Source organism: Rousettus aegyptiacus, unplaced genomic scaffold (assembly GCF_014176215.1).
Source record: "Rousettus aegyptiacus isolate mRouAeg1 unplaced genomic scaffold, mRouAeg1.p scaffold_m13_p_15, whole genome shotgun sequence".
NCBI lineage: Eukaryota > Metazoa > Chordata > Mammalia > Chiroptera > Pteropodidae > Rousettus > Rousettus aegyptiacus.
Window position 1 is genome coordinate 51,946,053 of NW_023416290.1, and position 19,375 is coordinate 51,965,427.

Genomic DNA, 19,375 nt, shown 5'->3' on the forward strand with positions numbered 1-19,375 from the left:
ATTGTTATAAAACATATTATTATACCTGCATTCGAACCTGTTCTAAGATTTCATCATCATGGTTTTATTTCCTCATTAGTTTTACATTCATTTTTATGTTTTCCAGAGGTTATTTCTTTACTTAGCTGAGATCTTTCTAGAACTTCAATAATAGTATTTGACGCTTGTACTGGGAAACAGTAATCTTACCTATTCAAAAGAAAAAGAATATCTTTGTTGACTACATGAATATTCTGTACCTAGGTTTTAGAACAATTGACTCTCACTCAGAGTGCAAAACTTCTGCTTTGCCCATGGCTATTCAAACACATCACTGACCAGTACAGATAAACTTATGCTAATATTGCTTTTTCAAACTACACCTTCCATATTTGTGATCTGGTATTTCCCCCCCAAAAATGATGTCTATATTTTCCTTTTTAAAAATATTATTGTCTTTTTTTTGTTTGTTTTCCAACTTTGAGCTATTATTTATATACAAAAATTCATCCACTTTAAGTGTACAGTTCAATGAATTTTCCCAAATGCATACACCAAGTAACCAACAATGTAATCAATACGAAGATTACGTAAAATATTTCCATCATTACCCCCAATCTTGCTTGTTTCTTTTGCTGGTCGGTCTCCTCTGTGGCCCCAGACTAACACCCAGGCACCCAAACAGCTGGTGATTACAAATAAAAGCTGCTTGCACATTTGTGTAACATGAGCGTAGAGGTCTTAAACATAATTAAAAAAAATTATCTCTAAGTAGCTCATGTTTTTTAGATGCTATTGTCAATGGTGTCTTTTAAAATTTCAATATCTGATAGTTCATTGATAGTATATAGACATCAACTGATTTTTGTATTTCTTTTTTATCTTTCCTCCTTTTCAATTTTTTAAAAGTTCCTTAGGATTTTTCTTCATATATGGTTATTTCCTCTGTACATGAAGACAAGTTTTCTTTCTTTCTTTCCCGTCCATATGCCTTTTTTTCTTGCCTTACTAAAATGTCTAGGGCCTCCAGCATGGTGTTTAGAACTGCTGAGAGCAGAAAGCCCTGTCTTGCTGATCATGTGGTATCTTCCACCATTAAACATGTGTTCGGTCTTTCACAATTCAATGTGACATTAATTGCAGTCTCTCATCATTAAATATGATATTAACTGTAGGTTTTATTGCAGACGTTTTCATAAGGTTGAGGAATTTCCTTCTATTCCTAGTTTGCTGAGAGCTTTTGTTTGATAATCATGAATAAGTATTAGTTTGTTAAATGTGTTTTCTGCATGTATTACAATGAACACATATTTTTCTTTTATTTTCTTTATGTCAGAATGTTTAGACACATCTTATGCTATTATTAATATGTTTCGATTTAAATCCACCTTCTTGCTATTTTTTCTGCGTGTATCATCTTTTAGCTATTACTTTTCTTCTTTTGATCTTCTAAGTATGTTGTAGAATTCTATTTTATATTCACCATTAATTTATTAACTATATTTGTTTTATTTTGTAATGGTTGCTCTCAGGTTTACAATATGCGGCTTCCACTAACCATACTCTATCTTCATGTAATATAATGTCACTTTACAGGCAATGATAAAAATTATAACTGTGCTTTAGTTTCATTCTCCCATTCTTTGTATTATTATTACATCTTTTATCTCTACATATATTTTAAGCCCCACACTAATTTGTTATTGTTTTTGTGTTAATTAATCAATTATACCTTAAAGATTTTGAATATTGAGAAATTGTCTTTTATATTTATTCACATATTTACCCTTTCTGGAGTCCTTATTTCTTTGTATAAATCTAAATTCACATCTGGCATCATTTTTCTTCTGCCTAAAGATTTTACCGTTAACATTTCTTGAAGCACAAGCTACTGGTGATGCATCCCCTCATCTTTAGTTTATCTGACATGTGTTTTTTTTTTTCTTTCATTTTTGAAAGATATTTTCAATGAATTCTGACATCTAGGCCGAAGAAGAGGTTTCTCTCTGATTCTCAGTAGACATGTGATATGAGCAAAAATATTGTTTTAGACCACTAATATTTGGGGGGTTATTCGTAATTGGGGCTTAACCTAGCCTCTCCTGATTGACTCATTTGTTGATATAATAGAAATATACAATGGAATATTACTCGGTCATTAAAAAAAATAAAGTCCTACCATTTGCAATGACATTGACAGACCTGGAGGTTATTATGCTGAGTGAAATAAGTAAGATAGAGAAAGATAAATACCCTATGATTTCACTTACATGCGGTATCTAAGGAACAAAAAGAACAAACTAATCAAAAACAGACTCACAAATATAGTGGACAATTTGGTGACATACAGAGGGGAGAGAGGTTGAGGGGATGGGAGAACAGGATGAAGGGTTAAAGAATACAAATTAGTAGTTGATAGCTGGGCACAGGGATGGGAAGAGTGGTCTAGGGAATGAAGTTAGTGTTAATATGAGGGCGAAGGGGAGGGCCAGAGGAGGGAGGGAGCAATTGGGGGGGTTGTTTTATGAACAATATAGATATCTAACCAATGTACTGTATACTTGAAACTAATTTAAATAAATACATTTATAAAAAAATTAAAAATGGATATACCTTTTGATCCAGCAATTTGATCCATCTGGGTATTTATCCAAAGAAAATCATTATTTCTCATTTTTATCTTTGTGCTCAAAGCCTTCTTTAATGGAAAACATGCAGGCTATCTTTCCGGTGCCTGTCTCCTGAATTAGTTCTGAAATACAAGCAAATGCCAAAAGTCGTAAGCTAACATTTGTGGGTTTTCTCAAGCTTTTGACCATCCTTTTTCCCTATGTATCTCTTATTATATTTAAACACTCCAAACTCGAGCCAAGTTGGGCAATTCCCTGTTTGCCATATACATCCTGGATTTTCTTTGCATAGTATAGTGATTCTCTTAAGAGTCAGACAAACTGGGCTCAAATTCTAGCTTCGGCTTTCACTGCATGTCCACAGGCAAGTCATTTACTCCTTCAGAGATGGTTTCTTCTGTAAACAGGTGATACAGTATCTTTCTTGTAGTATTAGGGTGAATGTTAATAAGAAAGTGTTTGAAAAGCGTTTAGCACAACCCTTGACTCATAGTAGGCCCTAGGAACATGGAAGTTCAGTTCTGTTTTTATGCATTTCTTATAAATAGAATCTCCTATTTAGTGACCCTAACTCTGTCCTTTAAGGATATTTTAAAAGCTTTGTCACACTAATGTGTTTTTATTTCCAGCCCACGGTTTCTTCTTTATCTGTAGCCAGTATATATCATTTCTTATTTTCTAAAATCCCAAAGTAATTATTTGTACATATTCTAGAATACAAATTATAATCTCACATAGACCTTAATGAATTAAATATACGTCTTTTAGAATATATTAGACTTTAAGCTTCTTAAGCATAGAATCCATGTCTATTTTTTAAATTTGGTACATCCTGCAACATCCAATACTAGGCCTGAAAACTACCATTAAAGTGAATTCAATAAAGATGTCGTGAGTGACCAATGAATGGAAATTTACCACATTTTCCCTGGTTCACACCACAGCCATATCTTCATTTTCCAGATACTGAGTTTCTGCTGAATATTTCATTGATTAAAGGAGGGACAAGGAGAAAGAGACAAACCTTGGAGCACCTCCTGAGCTAGGTACATCACAAACATTGTCTAATTGAATTTTCATTTTAGCCCGTGGAGGAAGGCGTCTGCTAACCATGCCTCCAGAGTGGCACGGAAGGTGACTGACAGATGGGTGTGTCGACTCCTAGAAGTCATGCTGTTTTCGCTATGTTTTTGAATCCGATTTTGTAACAATGTTTACACCTTTTTTTCAGACCAACTCATTTTCTGTTCCGGCTGTATTAAATGGGATGCAGACATTTTTAAATATGTACATCTTAAACAGAACGCGATTTCTTCTTTCAGACCCTGGCAGAGCTTTAGAGATTGAGACGGAGTTACTCAGAGCAAATGCTCATGGCAGATCAATTCCAAATGCTGCAGTCCTGAAACGACCTTGAGAATCAATTGGAAAGTAGGTTTTTATTTACATAAACTCTACCCTGGAACCTCATGAGGAAACCCTTAGTCTAAGGAAGATAATTTTTTCTGGAGTCCATGGTCACACACAGAAAGTAAAGAACTCAGTTAAATTTGAGAAGACATGAGACAGTGTCATTGTACATGTATGGCGGAAGAGAAAAACCCTCCTCCGCAGGCATCGCCTCCCTGATCAATACATATCTTGATAGCTAATGGCTGCAATGATAATTTGCTGAACAAAAGGGGTTGAAGAAAGGCTGTAGGAGGTTGTGAGAGATGGAGCTTCGGGAAGGGGAAGTGCCAGCTTATTATCCTTGGCCAGGAAGTGCTGTTCATTGATTTTAGCACTGGCCACATTTTGGGCTTGTCTCAGCCAAAATTAGTTCTATCCAAGATGCCAATTGGAGAGAAATGCATTATTTCCTTTGAATCGAATTCAACCTGAACCTCCTAGACAAGGCTCTATAATTCTCAGGTTAGGATTTAGTTCCAAATCACCCCCAAGCCTTACAAACTGCCTTTGTCACTCCTAGGTTGCCTCCCACCCCTGCTTCATGCCGCGGGTGGGCTTGTGTCAATGCGGGGTTGACCTCAGTTCTTGCACAAACTGTCAGACTTTGCTAGTAATTGAAAATTCTGAGCCACGCGTGAGTAAAGTCCCAGGCAGAATCAATCTCTTATTCTTATTTCTCATCACTCTATAGGTACTTTTATGTAGCGTTTTTTTAAATTCAAGTCTTTGCGCTAGTTTCTTTATGTAATTATCTCCCTCACCTGACTCCTTGACTAATCCTTATATCCTCATAAGGTCACACTATATAGATAGATAAATAAATAAATAGATACGCACATGTATATATATATGTGTGTGTCTATATATTAGTCTGTGATATGTGTGTATATATATCTGTGATGTACATATACCAATTAATATTTGTTGAATTACATTGAATTTATGGAAACAACTCACTGGTCTAAACACAATAACTAATTCTTATATAGCACTTATTATGCCAGAAACCTAAGACCTTTTCATACATTAACTCTTTTAACCCTCACACCAACCCTCTAAGGTTAATGCTATTATTTTCAGCCTCATTCTCTACAGGAAGAACCAGAGGGACAGAGAAATTTAGTAATTGGCCAAGATTATGCTAATCCAGCCCAGGAAGTCTACCTCTAGAGTCCATCCATAAACTTCATTCTGAGTTGTTTTCTCACAGTACACTAATGGAAGGGAAAAGAAGTTAAACACGGGGAAAATATTCCTTTAGAATTTTGTGGGACTATTGGCTATAGGACCTCACATCTACACAAACATACCCATTTCATTCATTCATTAGTCATTCAGTGAATATTTGCTGAGTGATTACCAATATGTTTGTATACGCTAAGTACTTGGGATGGATGTGTGTGTGTGTGTGTGTGTGTGTGTGCATGCTCACACACATGTGATAGAAGAAGCAGATGTCTTTTCTTTGTCCTTGAGTCATGAACTTATTTTTATTTAGGGAACTCCCAATTCTCGTTTTGGGCCTACTCCTGATTCTTTCCTCCTCCAATATTTTACAAAAAGAAGCTGAGTCAAGAGGGGAGGAGGAGACCATGAATGACTGCTCTGGGAAAATTCACTCACATAGTTGAATGTTGCACTGAAGGTGCAGTTTGCCATGCCGACTTCCTCTTCTAGTTTAATCTGTTCATACTCAATCCTTGGAATTGTTTGCCACATGAACCTCATAATCCATGCCCAACCATTGCTGAGTGGACCCCAGAGAGACACATAGCCCAAGATAAATCATTGTACTGGTGAATGAAGAGACACAGAGGCACCAGTATATTAATGATGCATATCTGGGAATCATGTAGAGCCTTGGGGTTGGGCCGGGTCTTGACCAGAGAAGACAGCCAAGAGAGATTGGGGCTTGCGGCCAGAGAGCAGCGAAGTTCAGTGAGACCACCTAGCAGCCTCTGAGAGGCAGAAAGATGGCTGAAATTTTGAGCTTTCCAGCTCCAGCTCTGTGAGATCTATCTGAGCTTGTTTAAGTGTTAGGCTTTTTGTGGGCTTCTCCATTTCGTCTTCCAAAGAAGAACCCCAAGCGCTTTTGGATTCACTTTGGTGGATTTCTTTGATGCATAATGACCCTTGACTTGAACAGGCAGTGACTCCTCTCTCATTCAGTGGGGAAGCTTTTGGAAAATAAGACTCTCTAGCCCGAGAATGATGACGGTGGTTCTGTGTTGTCATTGTCTCAAGGTGTCATCAGGTCTCCACTTCTCTACTGTTAAATCGTAGATCACCCCACAACCTTTGCTGCCTTTTTATTGCCAAGCAGGGCATAGTGGCATTTGACAATGGCCCTGAAGAATGGAGATAGTGTTGGGAAAGGCCAAGCCTTTAGGCTGAGCGCGAATGACTGTGGTTTCAGTTAAAGGACAGGACATGTTGACTTTGCTTTCTGGTTGCTGGAATGCTGTGGTTTGGGAGCATCTCAGTTTTGCTCAGGACTAAGATATTGAGTGATTCTCAGAATCAATGTAAACAACTAGGTAAATCAATATAAACAATTAAAATAGGTTTTAATAGAAGGTTAAATAAAAGACCTATAAATATCAGACAAGTTACCCCTTCTTGGTAAGTGGGTTGCAGAATTTCTCAACCCTTTTAAGAACTGTGGGGGCACAGGAAAGTAGGACAGTTAAGGGGGCCGCCTATCTGCCAGGTTGCCCTCAGTTTTCTGATCTGTAAGGTCGGGGAACAGATAATGGATTAGATAATCTCTAAGGATCCCTCCAACTTTATGGATGACTATGAGTGGAATCAGAGTCATCACAGCAAAGTCAGCAGTTTAAGTATTCACAAAGATGTTATGCAACTGATCTTCCTGCATATACCTACATGATACCTGCCCAGGGGAGTCCAGCAAATAATGGTGCATAAGTGGTAGTTATGGGTTGAGTGATGAGGGTTTCAGCTTGTGTTCTCAAAAAGAAATTCACTCTGTCATTTCTTGGATGGATTTTCCAGCAAAATAAAATTTCCACTGTAAGTGCAGCCAAAGGGTGGGAGAGATTAAGGTTGAACCTGCAGGGGGTGGGGGTGTGGAGAGAGTTTTTAATTAATGAAACACAAAGTCTAAAACTCCTCGCCTAGTGCTTTTCATGTAGAGGGTGCTTGGTTCAGGCAAGATCTTTTCTTTCGTCTTTCCCTTTTCTTTCATCTTCAGTTTTCCAAGACTCTTTGCTTCACAAGATCCATGTGTGGATGGTTAAACCTGCCTCCTTAGGAAACCAGTAAAACTCATTCCGAGTTGAATTAAACTCACTCTTAGTGCCAAGAAAAGACAGTAGAAGAGAATAAAGAGAATTTTGGTGGAATAATTCGACCACTTGAAGAAGCAGAATTCACTATGGGTAAGAGCTTGTTGACTGACCGCAGAAATGCAATGCACATGCAGATATTTGAGGACAAAATGGACCACCGGCTAGGTGAAATGATAGTCAAAGCCAGTCCATGATAGGTTGTTGTAATAACATCCCCCACTTAATTAAGGGGTGTTCTTACAGTAGAATCAACCTCAAGTTGTATGTTTAAGAGTCCAGTAGATATTACAACAATAAAATGTTCTAGGGTGACATAATTAAAAAATACTCTATGAGAACTATGTTTTAGCATAGCATTCAAAGAATGCATAAAGATAACTTGCTTTTTAGAGAATAAGATGAGTGTTTTTGTGGGGAAGGGTGGAGAGGGGGCCGAGCTTCGGGGCCAACAGGAGATAATGGGGATACCGAGGAACAAAGAGAGGAACCTTGCTTGGCTTTTACCTGTTTCCCTCACTGGCGGCAATTAGCTTGATATCCTGCAAGTCATCCATTTTTTTGTGACAAAATTAAATAGAAGATCAGCCTCTCAGGGCATTGAGAATTCAACTTGTCAAGACCTCATGGTCATGGACTTGATTTTGATATTTACAAATAGCCGAGGTCCTACCAGTGGTGGTGATCCATGGGATGAGAACTCACAAAAACACACATCAAACCAAACGCACACAGCTTTTCTATGCATAGAGTTTTACCTTCTTCAAAGTTCTACCTTTTAAATGCTATTTATTTAATGCTTAAAACAATCTTGCAAGGCAAGAATTAGTTTTATCATTTTTGGAGAAAGAAACTGAGGCTCAGAATTTAAGTGATTTCCCCTAGTGGTCTGGCAAAGTAGGAACTTAAAATTTCCACAGCCAAATTCATTTTTTCTTTCCCACAATACCTGCCTCTATTGATCAGAACTTCTCCAGGGGCTTTAAGTCTTACACTTACTGCGAAAATCATTATATTAAGAAAACTTAGTTTGTCCTGCACCCAGCTGCTATTCTCATTTTCTGTTACCAGGCAAATAAACAGTTTTACACTGTTCTATTTCAGCAGTTCTCTAACTACTTTAGGATACAAAAGGGTCACTGAATGTCTTTTAAAATGCAAAGTACGGGGCCCTGTCTCCAGAGAATCTGAGACAATAAATCTGGGGAAGAGCCAAGGAATCTGAATTTTTAAAAATTTGAAATATATTTGACACATAACAATGTGTAAGTTTAAGGCTACACGTTAATTTGATACATTCATATACTGCAATATAATTGCCATTGTAGCATTAGCCAGCTCCTCCATCCTGTCATGTAATTATCATTTCTTTCTTTTTTTTTTTTTTTCATGGTGGGAATAATCAGCATCTAGTCTGATGTTTAAATACAATACTATTGCCATGCAGTGCATTAGATCTCCAGGACTTATTCGTCTACTAGTTGCAGGTTTGCACCGTTAAACGTCTTTCTGTATAATCCATCAATTCCTCTTCTGGGTCTATATACAATTAGTGGGCTGCGGAGACAGGTTTCATACAGTGACCTGGTCATCACGCTCTTGACCTCACGTTGAGTTTCCATGGCCCCATCAGTGGATGGATTTAGGACGAATGAGAGAAGAGGCACTGGAGAGACCAGCATGGCATCCATTCCCCTAAGTCTGCCATGTGGACACGTCCTGATTCGCAGGTAGTGAGCAAGCAGTGAGTTCCGGATGAAGAGAACGTGTGCTCTGAAGTTTTGGAGGGGCACATCCTCACTTAGGCATTGAGGTTAGTGCGGCTGCATTCACACAGGGAAGACTATGGCGAGCACAGCACTGTTGGTCACCTCAGCGTCTGCAGCTTTGGGAACAATAGAACAGCCCTAGGAAGAAAAGCAGCGCTTGGTTCTCATAGGGTGGTTCCCGCAGCAGTGACAGCAGAGTCGCCTACCTTCAAAGACTTGTGGGCGGAGGAATCTCACTGAAGGGCTGATGGCGAAGAAGTGCCAGCATGTCCGAGTCACTACTTGGGCTTCTGAGAAATAACTGGGGAGACTTGGGGACGGATAAGAGTGCTTAGTTGTTACAGTTGTGTAGATGGCGTTTCTCCAGGTTCAGTTTGGGATTCCATTTTCTCCTTACTCTAAATTCTCTTTCAAGCAGATCTTCTTTTCTATGCTGATGAGACTCCAAAATATATACCTCTACCGGAGACCTATCATCCAAACTCCAAATGGACATGTACTCTGCCTGCTCAACAGCTGCCCTCGATGCATGTGGTCACCTGAGTTCTCGGCATGTCCCCCAAAGCGCTATCAATTTACACTGCACCCCGATTTCCTGTTGTCATTCCTTAGGTCATTTGATGGCTCCATGACCATTCGGCTGTACCAGTCAGCTCCCTTCTCTTTCTCTCACCACTTGTATTCACTTCATCACCAAGCACTGCCAAGTTCACTCCTAAATATGCACAACTCAGTCTACACTGCTCCGCCCCACAGCCACCACTGTGGTCACGGCCATCACTGCCTTCGACTGAACTGCTCCTTAGCATGCTCTTCAGCTTCTCCACATCCTCTCTCGCCTTCTCTCATCCTGTCTTGAATCAGCTGCCAGCAAGATCTCTCAAAAAGGCAAATCTTATCATGTCATTGCCTACCTTAGAACCTTTAATGCTTCTGTATTGTTCACACGGCTTGAGGAGGCTGGTGCATCCTAAAGGGCCCACACTCTTTCCCATGCCCTTCCCCTCTCCCCTGCCCCCCTCCTCTGTCTGCTCCAGCCCGCGGGGTCTTGAGTTCTGTGGAGGTGCCCAGCTCATCCCCACCTCGGCGGTTTTTCATCCCTGTTGTTGTTGGTGCCAGAGACTCCTCTATCTCTTCCCCATCTAGTTAACACCTTGGTTTATGTGCCGCCCAGAGGATTCTGGTGAGGTGTTTCAAAGGAGACAAAAAGCCCTTCTCGATCTTAGATTCCTTTGGCACCCTTACTTCCCTGTCATGCTATGTACCACATTTATCTAAATCTTTCTCTAAAATGTGATCTTTTGGGAGAAAAGACTGTGTCTACCGTGTTCATTTTCATGTCACCAGTGTCTAGCACAGATGACATTATACCTAACAGATACTCAATAAATATGTATTCGCTTACTGAATAAATATGAAATCCTGGGACAGCTGCTTTCCAAGTGTGTTACAGAACTCTCATTTTCAGGAGGCTTCTGCCCAGTGACTTGTCAAAGCTCCGTGTTAATGGCCAGACTGACACATGAGCAAAGCATCTAGGATTGCTAACTGAAAAGGCCCATTTCTTTCTTTCCTCTAAAAGTAATTACTGGTTGCTAAATATTCAAACATGCATTCAAAAGGCAGCTCATTACATTATGTTTAGAAAGAAATTACTATCTCTAATTGCTTCTAGTAGTTAATTACCTCTAATTATTAGTCTGAGTAATAAATTACTGCTTCTGATTATGTTGTGGGCACAGTTGGAACATTCAAAAATGCAATTTTCATAGTTGTTTACATCAGAACATGTTTACTGAATTATAGAGCTATAATTACCCCCCAAATAACTGGTAGCAAAAAATAATAAACATTTGACAGAGCCTATCAAAATATGTCATTTATTTGTCAGCTTATTTAAGAGATCGAGCATTAAAATGAAACAACCATGCTTGATTTTTTTTCCGATTTCTTCAGGGGATAACAATATGCTAAAATTGGGATTTTTGTTTTGTTTTGGTTGAATAAGAACTAAATTGGAATTTCTTTTGTTATTTAAAACAACAAGGAAAATAATCAGACCTCTGATAGTGTTAAAAATTAGGTTACGCAGCCAGCATACAACTCATGGGAAAAAATAAATTATGCCTACTTAAAGGGAAATCATAAGAAATAGCAAGAACTGCACAACGACTTCAGCGAGTTATAACATATCTGAAGTGGACAAATCTTAAGGGTAGAACTTCAGGACTTCCAAGCCCTGACTTGAGTCTGTCACTTCACTTACCAGTTTGTCACGTCAATGGCAGAGGCAGATAGGATCCTATGGGAAGCTGGGGCTGACTTTTTTAAACCCCCTATTTGCTATATCCACATATCATCACTGTTATTTTTTTTCTCTGTGGGGACCTGTCACCGTCCCCTGTGTGCCAAACAGACTTAGAAGAGGTCCCCGGGACCTGTATCTCCTGGGAATGCCCTTGTGTAATCTCTTCCCCCGAGTGTGGGTAGGATCCGTGACTTACTTCTAACCATGACAGGGTATATGTGACTGCGTGGATGTGGTTTTGTGCTAATTACATAGATTGCAGGGCCCGTCTTCCTGGAGTCTCCGTCATGCTTATTGGCTTTGAAGAAGTAGGCTGCCATGTTGGGAAACCCCATGTGGCAAGGAGCCATGAGCAGCCTCTAGGAGTTGAGGGTGATCCCCAGCCAACCATCAACAAGTGACTAAAGTGTTCAGTCCCACAACCAAAAGGAACTAAATTGGGCCAACATCCTACATTGAGCCTAGAAACAGGTCCTTCCCAGTCAAGCCTCAGATGAGAAGGCAGTCCTAGCTGCCACCTTACAGAGTCCCACCCATGACACACCCTGAAGAGCTGCGCCTAGATGTCTGGCCTGCAGAAATGGTGAAATGATCAATGTGTGTTGTTTTAAGTGGCTACATTTGCAGTGATACTGAAATTTATAAATGCCGGCATTCTCTCTTCCTACTGACACTGGTGATTAGAGAACCCTAAAAGACAGACATTGATACCAAAATTACTAAAAGCCGCCAACGTTACAGTTCTCAAATGTTCATCTATAGTACAGGAAATAGTGCGCAGGACTGGAGACACTAGAGGATCTAATAGGTTTAACTGCGTGAATTTGCCATTTCAGAAAATGGCAAGTGAAATGTCAGAAATTTCACAAAGTTAAACTCTTCTTGAGTCTTTTGCTAATAGCAATTTAGCTTTGAGTAAGTCACTTCATTTCATTGTTTTTTCTTTCCTCATCCATCACATCAGAAATAATAACAACTAAGGTGTGTTAACATTTTACCTACTTCATCTTCCTCTGCCCTCACAATTGCCTACGATAGATATTAATTGCCCCGTTGTTCAGTTGGAGAGACAACATAACCTACATAAAGTCACACAGTAGTACAGTTGGGATTCAATTCCAAGTCAATTCGAGAGCTCATTCTTTTGGCTTCATTATGCTACAATTCTTCACTTTCAACACTATAATGAGTCACACAGAGCAAGACTTCACAGCCACACAGATCTGAGTTTGAATTCTAGTTTCGGTCCTGCGTGTCTTTGGGAAAGTTGCTTACCTCTCTGGGCCTCCAGTTGCTCGTCTGAAATGTCTGGATAATAGTAGCTGCCTCCCAAATTTCTTTAGATAATAAGTCGAGATTGCGCTGCAAGCAAAAACCATAGTAAACATTAAAAAAATTTTTTTAATGCCTTTTTTTTTAAACCAATATTGTGAGGCTAAAAATGAATTTAAATAAATGAAATCAGTGTTGAGGTAGAAAGCTTGGTATATTTAATAGTGTTTATTGCAAACACGTAGTCCTTAGCATATAGAAAGCAAAGAGCTACTTCTCATAAAATGTCTGAACCATTATAATGACCAGCTAACCTAGTAGTATGTCTGAGAAAATTGGCTGAAGAAAGACAAAACACAGAGCATCTGGCTGTCATCAGAGCAGGTGAACCTTCTGCAAACAACACTAAAACATGTTTTTTTTTTTTTTTTCAGCTTAAGCCTCGGACCAGAACTAACATCCTGCGACTTTCTAATAACCATGAACATCAGAGTCCGCCATACCTTTTCCTCTCTCAGTTTGTCTCTAGTTGTGCAGGCAAAGCTTCTCAGACAAATCATCAGCGGGGAGAAGAGGGATGACATCATCTGGCTTGAGTTTTAAAATAACACGCTGCTCCTTGGGTTGAGAAGAGACTGTAGCGAGAGAAACTGGGAAACAAGGGGCGGAAGGTTATTATAATCGTCTAAGAGAGCAAGGGGCTAACGTGGCAGAGCAGAGGGCATGAGAACTGCCGGACTTCGGATTCGCTTTGAAGGCAGAACCAGCAGGATGGGCTGGTGGAGTGGGTGGGGGAGGGAGGAAGGAAAAGAGGGAGAGAGAAAAGGGGGTGAGAGAGAGAAAGTAAGAGAGCAAGAGACAGACAGGCAGCTAGAAACACACACACACACAGATCGATTTTGGTCTGAGCCACTGGAAGGACAAAGATCCTATTCACTGAAATGGGGAAAACTGCTGGAAAGCTGGGTCAAAGAGGAAGATAAAGAGTTTAAATTCATGCCTATTAGTGCTCATGTAGAGATGTTGGACAGGCAGGAGAAAAGAGGCCTGTGGATCTCAGGGGAGGGTCCAGTTTGGAGGGGAACACTTGGGAGTTGTCTCATATAGACAGATGGTGTTGAACTTCAGGAGACTGCATAAGGTCTCCAGGGGCCTGGAGGTACAGGAGCAGTGACACTCCTGGAAGGGGCGAGGAGAGATTGAACTGCCAGCAATGTTAATGGGTGTGAAGAGAAAGGTGTCAGGGGCCGACTCTGAGGTTTTCTGACTTGCGGAACGGAAGGATGGAGTTGACAGTTACTGAGATGGAGCGGCTGGGGGAGGCTCAGGGGTGGGAGAATTGATCGGGACTTTGATTTTTGACCCATTAGGGCTGGGGTGGCAGCAGCGGTAGGAGCTGAAGCAAGGCAGGCGTGAAGGAGCAGAGACGAGAGACAGAGTGCAGACGAGGCGGTCCTAAGATGCAGCACACTCTGCTTCCAGCTTAGAGGGAAGTTCAGGGCTTCCTCTTTGCCGAAGCCTGGCAAGTAGCAGAGGACATTATTTTTCTCTTACCTGGGGTTGCCTACCAGCAAGTTCACAATCTTCCGAGTTGAGACTCAAGCATGGGAGGCTCAAAGACACAAGAGCCCTGTCCTGCCTGCTTTCGGGCCCACCTCTTCGTTCTACTTCTTTTCCCCTCAAATGACTGACACCAGGGATCTCTATGCACACAGGACTTAATTCTGGGGTGACTGCTGTTTTCTCAAGGGCCTAAACAAGGGGTCATAAACTGTGGTCCTTGGGCCAAATCTGGCTCGCTGCTTGCTTTTATAAATAAAGTTTTCTTGGAACACCGTCATATCCATTCATTTCCAGCCATTTTCGTGCCATAACAGAGCTGAGTGTTTGCAGTAAAGAACACTTGGCCGCAAAGCCTGCAATATTTACTGTCTAGCCCTTTACAGAAAAAGTTTGCCAACCTCTAACCTAAACATAACCAGTACCTCTTAATTTAAGCTTTTTACCCTAAAATATTTTCGTGAGTTGTAGATGTATGCGTATAGAAACAAAATGGTTATTTGATTTCATAGTCAGACTCCAAACTCAAAGAGAGTACAAGGGTAAAGACTCACTGATTTCAAGTATTTCTGAATGGAGAAAATTTCAGCATTACTCTCTGGGAATGAGACTCGTGCTAGGGCCTCTTTTGAAAATGTGGGCCCTGGCTTAATGTGTATGCCCGTGTTCCCACAAAAATCCCTGTCCTCAACAGAATTTTTTGACCTTATCGAACATACCTCTTAGGATGTCTGTGTTAGAGAAATGATATGCTTGCGCTAGGTGGCTACCTATTAGAATTGTTATGAAATCCTAAAAAGTAGAATCAAAAATGTTTTCATTAGTTGCTGAATAATATGTTGGTCTCAGTATGCACGTGTACCTGCACATGTCTGTGTGTGCTCGTGGGACAGAGGACAGAGAAAAACACGGGGAACCATTGAGTTAAAGCTCAGCCAGCTCAACTATTTTGGGATTTGGAGACATCTAATACATCCAAACATTGGAAACGCTGCACGACCATTTGTTGGAATATGAACAAAAAAGAAAAGTCACAGTGGGGCGTCATGTTCAAAATAGAATCACTGTCCTCACCATAGATGACTTTGGCGTCGGCGACCCCTTCAGCAGATCTGGCCTGTGGGGCGTCCCGAGTCCTGCGTAGGTGTGCACAGGCTCAGGCTCACCCCGGTCCTTGTCATCGCTTGGAACTGCTTGATATGTGCATTAAAAATAGTCATCAGCCTAAGCCGTGAAAATAGAAGAGTTGCAAATGTGAGAGTGAACGCTAAAAAATACTCACTGAACAATACAGTAAGTTAGATTAGATAACTTTTAAAGTCTATTCAAGCCAGTCCTTTATTCCTGAACCCAGTGAGCTCTCGATACCATTTTAAATGGGACAAAGACCAAGGAGATGTTCGCTAACTTCATTTTGTTTTCTGGGCACACAGGGGGGCATTTTCCAGCCTCCTTTATACTTCGAGAGACGTTTTCTATTCTATCATTTCCAATGGCTACCAGAAGGGCAGTGTTGAAGATCTCGGTGTCATAAGATGGATCCCTGAGTTACGTCTTGGAGGAGGGCAGCCCAGCCGAGCTGCCCTCTCGCTTTGGACTTTGATGTGAGTAGAAAATAAAACTTTTATTTTGTTAATGACATGCAGGTTGGGGAGTTGTTTGTTGCAGCAATTAGAGTTATTTTGCTATTTTTCTATGTTCATGCATTGGTACTACATGGCTTAATTAGAGAAACAGGACTAAATTCAGGAAAAGGAACACCTTAAGTTGAAAAATGACTTGCTGTAGAGCAGTGGAAAGAAGGAACTACAGCCGCATGCACAGACACAGAAACATAATGTTGGGCAAAACATTTACATAATGTAAATCACACATGAACACATACCATATGATACCATTTATATAAAGCTCAAATACAAGCAAAAATGAGCTATGTATTGTTTGTTAATATAAACATGTGATAAAGTTGAAATGCAGGGTAATGTTAAGCTCAGGTAGGGCAGACAGAGGAACGCTGAGAGAGGAGGCAACATAGAAATTAAAAATCCTCGGCAATGTTCTGTTTCTTAAACCTGGTTGGAAGTACATTGGTGTTTACTTAATTACTCTTCGTAATATAAACATTTATTACATGTATTATTTTGCATATATGAAAAGTGTGGCGGGTCACATCAAATGTACTTCTAATTTGTTAATTCAATCGCATTTGTATCTTGGATATTCAATTATACATAATTATATGCCCCCATATTTAATCATGATTGGCACAAATATACTTGATTATGTGCTGCATATTACTGCGCACACTGCAAATTTATAGACACTCCTGCAGAAGACTATATACAAAAAAACCACGAATCTGGGTGATTTAATGCATTTTTAAGGATAATTTTGACCAAAAGCATGTGTTCTTTTAATTGCTCACATTGGAACCCAAGCCTTTGATAAAATACCACTTTGTTGTATGATACTCATCACATGAGGGAAGTGTTTCCCAAAAGGGGCTCCGGGGCTCCCCATATCCTTACAGTTCGTAAATTAGTTCGGGAATTTTGAAATCTTAGGATTAATTGTTCATTTGCTTGCAATAAGGACACCTAAGCCAATAGGTTATTTTATCTGTTTTGGCCTGGAATTAAACTCCTCAGGCTAGTTACAGTGCTTACATATTTCATGCTGATTAGAAGTACTGGTTAGCAATTTATCTGTCTTAGATTAATTAAACATGGGAAAAACCAATTTGTTACTAGTCTCAGCTTGGAAGATGAAATTTATCAAAGCACAGGGCCCATGGGAAGAAATTAATAAAATGAATCTCTGCTGGTGGAAAAGGTTTAGAATAAGTATCCTGTATTAATTCAAGTTTATTTTGTGCTCATTCATTTATTACGTCATTCATTTATTCAACTAATATTTTCTGAGTGCCAACCGTGTTCCAGAGAGTTCTAAGCACACAGAGTAGAATGATGAACTAATCCAATATTCTCACTGGTTTGCACTGGATGTTTGTGTATCATCTGCAAATTCATACGTTGAAGTCCTAACCCTCGGTGTAGCTATAGTTAGAGATGGGGCCTCTAAGGAAGTAATTAAGATTAAATGAAGTCCTAACAGTGGGGCTCTGATCTGAAAGGACCGGTGTCTTTATCAGAAAAGATGCCAGGGCTCTCTCTCTCTGTTCCCATGCACATGTTGAGGAAAGGCTATGTGAAGACAGAGTGAGAAGTGTCTGTCTGTAAGCCAGAAGACAGCTCTCACCAGAAACCAAACTGGCCAGAACCTTCTTCTTAGACCTCTAGGCTCCAGAACCTGAAAATATAAACTTCCGCTGTTGAAGTCACCCAGTAGATGGTGTTTTGTTACAGTAGCCCGAGCGGACTGATACACCTGCTCTTACAGAAATAACAGTATCATGGTGGGTCTTAGCACAAGTAGCTAGTTTTGGTGACAGAGGGAAGGGTGCTATCATGCATGTTGGGAGGCCTGTAACGTAATAGATGCCAAAAGTGCTGCTCCTGATCCTGACAGATCCGAGTCTAATTCCCTTCTCGGTCATTTAATAACTTGAGAACTTTGGGCGAGAGACTTAATTTCTTGAAGCCTCAAAAAGCGGGATAGAAGTATCTATCTTCCAGGGTTATTGTGAGCAGTAGATGAGCTTGTAAAACACTTGATACATAGAAAAGCCTCTATGTGTGAGCAATCTCATACATCAGTCCACACGTCTCATTTATTCCTCACAACAAACCTACCAGGTGGGCATTTGCTATTTCTTATATCTGGAATCGAGAGCAGAGCTGCCGAAACGTGGACCCAGGTCTGCCCACCACCAAAGCCCGAGTTGCCTCCACAGCCTCGTGGCTCCTCTGTGCGTCCACGTCGAGAAAGTCCGAGGGAAACACGTATCTTTCATGCCGAAAGATCTGATGTAGTCCTTTCCTTCCAGATTAATGATTCTCAACCATGCAAAGGGTCAGGGTGAAGAGCTACCCTGGGGAGTTGTATTACAGTTCCTGGGAGATGAGGACAGGCAAGTCTGAAACAGCATGTCATTTCTTTGTTTTGATTTTATGAAAAAAAAAAAAAAACCCATGTAATATTTAGCATTGGCTTTATCCATTTCATAGCTTAATTTGCAATGTTGGATTAGGAAGGGAAAGAGGTTTATGTTTATACAAGAGGGCATGGTTTATAAAAACAGATGGAGACTCCGCTCTCCTGGGGTGCGGGCACGTGGCCCCCTTTCCAGCTGTGAGGCCTCGCCTGGGGTTTTCAGAGAAAGCGCCCATGAAACTGAAGTGGGGCTTGAAAAAAGTATGGCTTGGGAACAGCTGACAGAACCCGCACGCTGATGAAGATGTCTGCTGGACTTGCACGCGTGTGACATTGTTGGAGTAGCTGCCTGTCATATTCTAGCTGGTCTGCTCCCTAGTGAGCAATAGCGAGCTACGTTTCTGCTAATTATCATAACCAATTAGTTGAATTCTGAGTGAAAAATCTTCAGGGCGAAATCACTGGTTCTCGCTGTTCACAATGAGTTATTGAATTATATTATCTGTGATGGTCATTTCATGACTTAGAGCAAAGAGACCAAGAATGTTCCTGGCAACATGTCTCTCCTCAAACAGCTAACTCCCTGAGGGGAACAGACGGTAGTAGGCAGGAAGCAAGGGGGTGTGCAGGGCACGAGGTCTGTTTTGGGTAGAAAAAAAAAATGGCAGGAGCAAGACTGCTTCTGCTATCGGGACTCCAGGAGCCCAGGGCACCCTGATCTGTTGCCTTGTACATGGGTGCAGAAGCTGCAAATCTCTCAGAGGCCAAAGAGGGCAGTGTAGGTATTGCACTCAAGGGTGCAATGATGCCTGTGAGAACTACAGGCCCAGGACTAAAACTCAGCCTCCTAAGACACGAAAGCATCAATGTATTCACTTTCAAGATGAGGAAACTGGCACCCAGAGAGGAAAAATCATGTGTCCAAAGTCACAGTTGCTACTTCAGCTCAAAATCGCAAATCAAGACTCTGGATTCCCAGCCCAGGGCTCTTACTTCTTTGCCATCGATCTTTTAGTTTCCAGGAAAATCTGTGTCAGAGCTCCC

The 19,375-nt window shown here is 40.6% G+C and overlaps 1 protein-coding gene across 7 annotated transcripts in view; it reads right to left on the bottom strand.

The window, feature by feature from the left end:
* Window positions 1-19,375, bottom strand: part of LOC107521579 — a 103,335-nt gene that overhangs the window by 23,755 nt on the left and 60,205 nt on the right. For 3 of the 7 annotated variants that reach the window (XR_004954663.1, XR_004954662.1, XR_004954659.1), the window contains 4 exons: window positions 15,353-15,502; window positions 13,222-13,368; window positions 12,722-12,808; window positions 2,593-2,731 (listed from right to left, as the gene is read on the bottom strand). The gene's annotated coding sequence lies outside the window, so the exon portion shown is untranslated. Of the gene's footprint in view, window positions 1-25; window positions 2,191-2,592; window positions 2,732-12,721; window positions 12,809-13,221; window positions 13,369-15,352; window positions 18,315-19,375 lie in introns of those variants that run through there. The other 4 variants (XR_004954661.1, XR_004954660.1, XR_004954658.1 and 1 more) reach the window with 2 other exon arrangements.